Source organism: Arachis duranensis, chromosome 9 (genome assembly GCF_000817695.3).
Source record: "Arachis duranensis cultivar V14167 chromosome 9, aradu.V14167.gnm2.J7QH, whole genome shotgun sequence".
Taxonomy (NCBI): domain Eukaryota; kingdom Viridiplantae; phylum Streptophyta; class Magnoliopsida; order Fabales; family Fabaceae; genus Arachis; species Arachis duranensis.
In genome coordinates, this window is record NC_029780.3 from 90,266,380 (window position 1) to 90,274,019 (window position 7,640).

The window sequence follows — 7,640 nt, forward strand, 5'->3', positions numbered from 1 at the left end:
ACATCAATTATATTTTTAATCTATGAATAATATTTTGAGTAAAATATATGTAACATTTAATTAAATTTTAATATACATAAAATTTTAGTTAATCCACATTCTTCTTATATTGATAATCTTCATGGATCTGTACCTTATGAGAATATGTATTATTGATAGATTAATAATAATATTGATATTTTGAGTTTGTTGAGTTTATAAATGGTCTTTATAATATAATATTATTTTTTACTTCATTTAGTATTAATAGTCTACTCATAATGTATTTTAGTGCAAAGATATCAAATAGAAAAAAAAAATAAATTTGTCATTACTCAAAAAAATTACTATATATCAAATAATGTGTTTATTAGCTTTTATTTTATGGTAAAAATTATCTAGATCATAATACTAATAATATATTATCATAAGGTTATTATTATTAATATATTAACCGTATTTTAATATTTATTATTTATATATTTAAAAATTATATTTAAAAATTATTTATTTAGTTTTATAATAAATGATATTTTTAAAGTTTAAAGAATAAGGACAAATAAACTCCTAACCAATTTGAATTTAGACACAATTAGGCTCTTGTCCATTTCTGAACCTGACATGTTAGCATTTTTCGTTCAGAGTTGATGGAGAAACAGTTACAGAAATCGCAGTATCGCAGAAGTAGAAGACATGGACCGAAATAGATCGTTTTTATCTTGAGGAATCGTGTTGTCATTCTGAAAAATGCACAAAAATCGAATTAGTAGTTCCCCTTACACAAACCATGAAAGAGTAAAGCAACCAAATTCTTAATAATCAAAGAAAAAGAAAGGACGCTATGGTTCAGGAGCTCGCAAGTGGAGTTTCTCTAATAACTTAAAATTTTCTATAATAACATTATGTCTCCATTGCCTATTATTATTTATCAGATTCTTTATTAAGTAGAGCTGTTGAGTCAGCTGAGAATTGTTGGGGTTATTCTAGATTTAAAATGGATAAGGAGGAGGAAGTCATATATCTTTCCACATGCCGATGGAATCTCCAAAAACCACTTTTCAGTTGAGGACTTTTTTCAGAACACGCCTACCTTCCAACATGCTTTTCCAACTCTAGGCTGATAAGGTGTCCTTTTTTGTCCATAATATATATCCATACATGAAATATTTACCTTTGTATACCTTTGGTATATGAGTGAATTAGGATAAGTAACTAATATCCAAACTTATTTACCTAAAAAAGCTAAATTTTGAGCTCTGAAATCTTTAATACCGAGGCCTTCCTCTTTTAAAAGATGAGTTATTTTATTCCAGCAAATCCAACTTTCTGAGCCACACTGTTTCTATCAGAATTAATTTAAAATACTGTGAATTTTTTGGATAAGGCTATCTAGGAGTTTGAAATAGGATAATGTGTAAATAGGAATGGCTTCCCCCACTGCTCTAAGAAGGGTTTGATGACCACCACAAGATAGGAGTGACTTATTCAATCTATCCCAAAGCTCTTTTAAGCACCTTTTCCTTGATAGAATCGAAAGTAGCCTTCTTTGATTTATTTACCACCGAAAGAAGTCCTAGATACTTGTTCTGTGCTCCAATATGGGTAATATTTAGCCTTGTATCTATTTTTTTCCCGATTCGGACCTAGGGTATTATTATTAAAAATACCACCGATCTTTCTAGATTTACTTTCTGACCACTAAAACTCTCATAGATAATAAGCAGTTTTAACAATTTCTGACAACTTTTCTTTGAGGCTTTACAAAATAGAATTAAATTATCTTCAAATAGTAAGTGGTTGACAGTATGACATCTCCTGTTAATTTTAATGCCTTAAATTAGATCGTTCTGCTCTGCTTTGTGTAGCAAATAGAATAAACTTTCAGTGCAGAAAAGAAATAGATATGGGGATAGAGGGTCTCCTTGACGGATTCCTCTATTTGGTTTAAAAAAAAATCAAATGGTTGACCTTCCACAATAACAGAGTAAGAAACTGTAGTCACTAATTCACAAATCCATCTAATCCAGGTTATATCAAAGCCTAATTTTTCCATAATAAACCGTAAAAACTACCATTTCACACTATCATATGCCTTAGTCATGTCTAATTTCATCACCATTTCATATTCCAAGCCTTTCTTTTTATTTAAGATAATACATAAATTCATGAGCAATTAAGATATCAGAAATAAATCTCCCTTTCAGATAGGCACTTTGGTTAGGGCTTATCAGCTTACTGATACAATTTTGAAATCTATGACAAGAACTTTAGATATAATCTTATACATAACTGTAGATAAATTAATAGGTCTCACCTGACTCATGATAGTGGTATCTAGCACTTTTAGAATTAGGCAAATATTAGTGTGGTTGAGGTGTTTTAGGATTCTCCCTCCACCAAAGAAGCTTCGCACTGCTTTAATTACGGCTATACCTACAATGTCCTAGTAGCACTGAAAGAATTTGGCCGTCATGCCATCCTCACCGGGAGCACTTTAAGGGTGGAACCTAAATGTGGCTCTCTTGACCTCTTCATCAAGAGACAGGCCTGCATAACCTTCGGTTCTTGCTAGCTATAACCTTAGGTTCAAAATCTGTAAAAAAAAGGCTCAGGGTTTGCCTGGGCAGAGGAGGAAAAAAATACTTTTGAAGTAGTCTTCCGCCACTCTTGCAATGTGGTGCGTGAAATTTAAACTCGCACAACTGAACCGGCAAGTGCACCGGGTCGTCCAAGTAATACCTCAGGTGAGTGATGGTCGAATCTCACGAGGATTGCCGTATTGAGCAAGCTGTGGTTATCCTGCAGGTCTTAGTCAGGCGAATAGAAAGGTAGTTTTGATTGTTGTAGGTGCATAAACAACAATAACAAACGTAGTAAATGGATATGGTATAGACAGTGATGAGACGTCAGTTAAGGCTTCAGAGTTTCTTCCTCTTCTAGATTAACACATCATGCTCACTACTCCAATGATGAATGATTCCTTCAATGGCAAAACTGTAAGTGACTAAGCCATGGGTCGTGGTCATTAATCTCCTCAGGTCCAGACCAAACATCCGAGCGGACCATATCAATCTGGGAGAGGGTGAAGCGTGCACAAGTCAATCTCTTTGTTGATCCAACTCAAAATGCCACAGACAAGGTTGGATCTTCCGGATCAGAAATTGCTGCTCTTATGGTTCTAGCCCTTAGAGCCACATGAACCTCAATTACAATTGACTAACGAGGTTATATGTCACATACCACAATTAATCCAGATAATTCTGTTATAACCCATGATGCATCCTCAAACTGTAGCTTAACACTATCCGGGTTAGGACTCGTAAGAAACTCATGTAGAATTGAGATTCATAAGGATGAAGAATGATAATGCATCATAGAATAGAAGCACAAATTCATTGGAATAGAAAAGTAATTGTATTAATCTATAGGAATCACTAGAGCTCCTAACCTTAACCTAAGAGGTTTAGTAGCTCATAATTTACAGAGAAACTTAGGTGTAAAGTATGGTATCAATCCTCCCTTGGAGGCGTGTCTAATTCCTAAGTGTTCTCCTCTTTAAATAGGAGATGCTAACCCTAAAAGATGTTAATTTAAAATTAAAAGTACAAGGATATGCGAAACTAAGCTAAGGAGTGCAAAAATCTACTTTGGGGCCCACTTAGTGTTTAGGCTGTTGCCTTTCGTCTAACTTGAGTTATGGGCGTTCAACTTTGGTTTCTGCTCCCTTTGGGCTATTGAATGCCAGTTTGGGTGTTCAACTTGGGAGGTTGCTCCCTTTGGGGCATTGAACGCCAGAAAGGGGTATGTTGGGCATTCAACGCCCATTTTGGGCCGTCCAATCCAAAAAAAAGTATAGATCATTATATATTGCTAAAAAGCCCAAAAGCCTTGGAGGTTAGCTTTCCAACGCCGTTGAGAACGCCTCAATTAGATCTCTGTAGCTCCAGAAATGCTCGTTTGAATGCATGGAGGTCAGGATTTGACAACATCTACACTACTTTCTTCGCCTCTAAATCAGACTTTGCTAAAACTTGCCAGATTCACCCAAAATTCATGGTTGGGTTGCCTCCCAACAAGTGCTTCTTTACTGTCAGTAGCTTGACACTTGATTGTTGACTTTATTCCTCTTTTTCCAGTTGGTTAAAAGAAATGACTCTATGGGAGAAGAGGAGAAGATTAGTGCCCTTGGATGTGAATTCATCCTAAAATGCTTTTTGGTATTGTTATCAGAGTTATTCTCCTTACTTGTTAGGGTAGGGGTTGGATTGTTTCTCCATTCCCTATGCATCTTCCTCTTGGGACGTTCCTCCTTGGTGGGGAATGACTGTCCAACACCAAACTTAGGTTTGATGTCTGAGAAAACTGTATGAGTTTCCACCAAGGGAGAAGGCTTTAGTATTGTACTCTGCATGCAGGTACCTCCCTTGTTAGGGGGTCTTGGAGGTTTAAAATCCTTAATAACCGTGAAGTTCTCATGCAACCTCAGTTCCTTTTCTTCTCTCTTAGTATCTATCAGGGCTCTTGTAGTGGCTAGGAATGGTTTTTCTAGAATGATGGGGTCATCTGTTTCTTCTCCCTTGTCAAGTATCACAGAGCCTGCTAGGGGTAATAGCTCTTTAACCTTGTCTAGTGGGTTCTCCACTAGCCTATGTGTCTGCCTCAGGGAATGGTCATCTAATTGCAAGGTGATCCTTGTTGCTTGTGCCTTTTGAGTTTCCAGTTTCTTCATCACAGATGAAGGTATCAGATTTAAACTTAAGCCAAGATCATATAAGACTTTGCCAAAAGTGATCTTTCCAATAGTACATAGAATTTGAAAACTCCTTGGGTTTGGCATTTTCCTTAGTAGCTCATTCTGAATTAGTGCACTGTACTTCTAAGTAAGTAACTGGTGTGCAAAATTGACTCCGCAATATTCGCACAGATAGACTGGCAAGTGCACCGGGTCGTCCAAGTAATACCTCAGGTGAGTGAGGGTCGATCCTACGGAGATTGTCGAATTGAACAAGCAATGGCTATCTTCTAGATCTTAGTCAGACGGTAGAAAATATAGTTGATGTAAAAAATGCATAGAAATAGAATAAATAGAGTATTACTGGATAGGTATGAAATTAGTGATTAACGCCAGGTCAGTAGTCATTAATCTCCTCTGCTTCAGATCAAACATTAGTTCAGTGGTCATCCAATCTGAACGGGGGTGAAGCTCTTTTAATCCATTCCCTTAGTGATCCTACTCAAAATGCCACAGACAAGGTCGGATCTTCCAGATTAGAGAACACTGCTTCTTGATTCTAGCCTATACCACAAAGGTCATAATCTCCCTGTACCTTGGCTGAATTGATGTCTCCAAGTCCCCAACGAAGTCGTGGATTAGCCATTGATGATCGGAAAATTGATGGTCTAGAATTTCACTAATGAAGTCTCGTTGAAAGTATAGTTTCTAAACCAACAATAATCCTTTCATACAAAAATTTGTTTGTCACAAGTACAAACCCCTAATAAATCTAATAACCGAAGTATTCAAACTTCGGGTCGTCTCTTAAAGGAATTGTAGGGTAGTGTTCTTGTTATTAGTTATGAGTTGTATATTTTGGAGTTTTGGATAAGAAACATGAAAAGTAAATGGCAATGAAAATCAAATGATAAAACGGTCTTGGCAAGGTTTGGTGGTCAAGGATCTCTATCCTTATCACTAATCACAATATGATAATTGCAAGGATCAATCCCACTAAATCATCCTCTAATTAGTAAAGAAGAGTCAAATGAGCTATATCAATCCAAGTCCATATGGTCCTAGCCATTCACTAATTGAATTAATGATAGCTAGAGTTAATGGCTACAAATCATCAATCACTTGGACATTAGTAACTCAAGAGTTCCTAAGTTACCATCTCAAGCCAAGAACATAAAATTCTACTCTAACATCCATCCAAGAATTCTATCAAACACTTGGAAGGCATAAAAGGAAAGCATAGTAAATTGACAACAAGAATGAAGTCTAACAACAATTAATTGCAAGGAATTAACTACAACAATCAAAGCAAACACAATTAACATGAATTACCTCAAATTGTATTAAAAGGAAATAAAAGGAACAATAGTAGATCAACTACAAAGTATAGAGACAAAATAGAGACAATTACAACAAGAGAATAGAAGAACAAGATGTAAAAACAAAGAATTGAAAGGTAGAAGTAGATGAAAGCAAAGATTAAAACCTAGATCTAAGAAATTCTAACCTAAACCTAATCCTAATTCTAGAGAGAAGAGAGAGCTTCTCTCTCTAGAAAACTAACTCTAAAACTAGATCTAAAGTCCTAATGATGGAATGAATGATGGAAAAACCCTTTTCCTTTCAAGACTTGGTCCTTTTAAGCATTTTGGCGCCAAAGTTGGTTCCAAACTGGGCCCCACAGCCTCTGTAAATTCGCTAGGCACGATTTCACTTAAAAATCACGTGCCAGCATCGACGCGTATGCGTACAGCACGCGTGCGCATCCATGGGATTTTTACAATCCACGCGTATACGTCTAGTGCGCGTGTGCGTCCATGGACGTATCCCAAATCTTTGGCTTTTCATGATTTCTTCACTTTCCATACTTTCTCTTCACTCCTTTGATCCATTCCTAGCCCTTTTCAATCTGAAATCACTAGCAAACACATCAAGGCATCTAGTAGAATCAAAGGAAGTTTAAAATTATCAAATCAAGGGTCTAAAAGCATGTTTGCACTTTGAGCACAAATTAGGAGACAATCATGAAACTATGCTATTTTATTGAATAAATGTGAAGAAAGGTTAACAAAATGCTCTAAATTCGACACAAGATAAACCCTAAAAACGGGGTTTATCAACCTTCCCACACTTAAACCTTAGCATGTCCTCATGCTAAACCAAGATAGAAATAAGGGGTATGACATTTATTCAATGCAACTAAACTATATGCAAACTATCTAAATGCAACTATCTTTATGAATGCAAATGCTTGGTCAAAACAAATCAACTTTTAAGAAAACATATGTAAGCATAAGGGCCAAAGCAATAGGAGCTAAACCAAACCAAACCCACAATTGTATTGAATTACCAAAAAGATTTACAAACTTGAAAGAATAAGAATGAATATGGTGAACACATGTGATTGAGCAATCGAACCCTCACCGGATGTGTATCCGCTCTAGTCACTCAAGTGTTTAGGGGTTGATTCACTCAATTCTCCCCTAATCATGCTTTCCAAAATTTGTTCTTCATCTAACAATCAACAATCATCCAATGCATGCATACAAATATCATGATGTCTTTCTCAAAGGTTGTAATGGAGCTAGGGTCAAGGTGGGATCATATATGGTTAAGTGGACTAGATTTTGAATCTTTGATTAACCTAGACTTTCCCACCTAACCTATACAATGACCTATACAAATTCAAAACTAACCTAACTACCAATTCTTCACTTTTTCACATACTCATGCATTTCCTTTTTCATTTCACCACACCTATGCATTGATTTTTATTGAAACTTACATTTGGGGCATTTTGTCCCCCTTTTATTATTTTTTCTTCTTTTTTTCTTTCTTTTCCATATTTTTTTCTTTTTTTTCTAATGTATATTTCTTCTTTTTCTTTTTCTTTCATTTTTCTCATTTTTTTCAAGCTTTGTACAAAAAT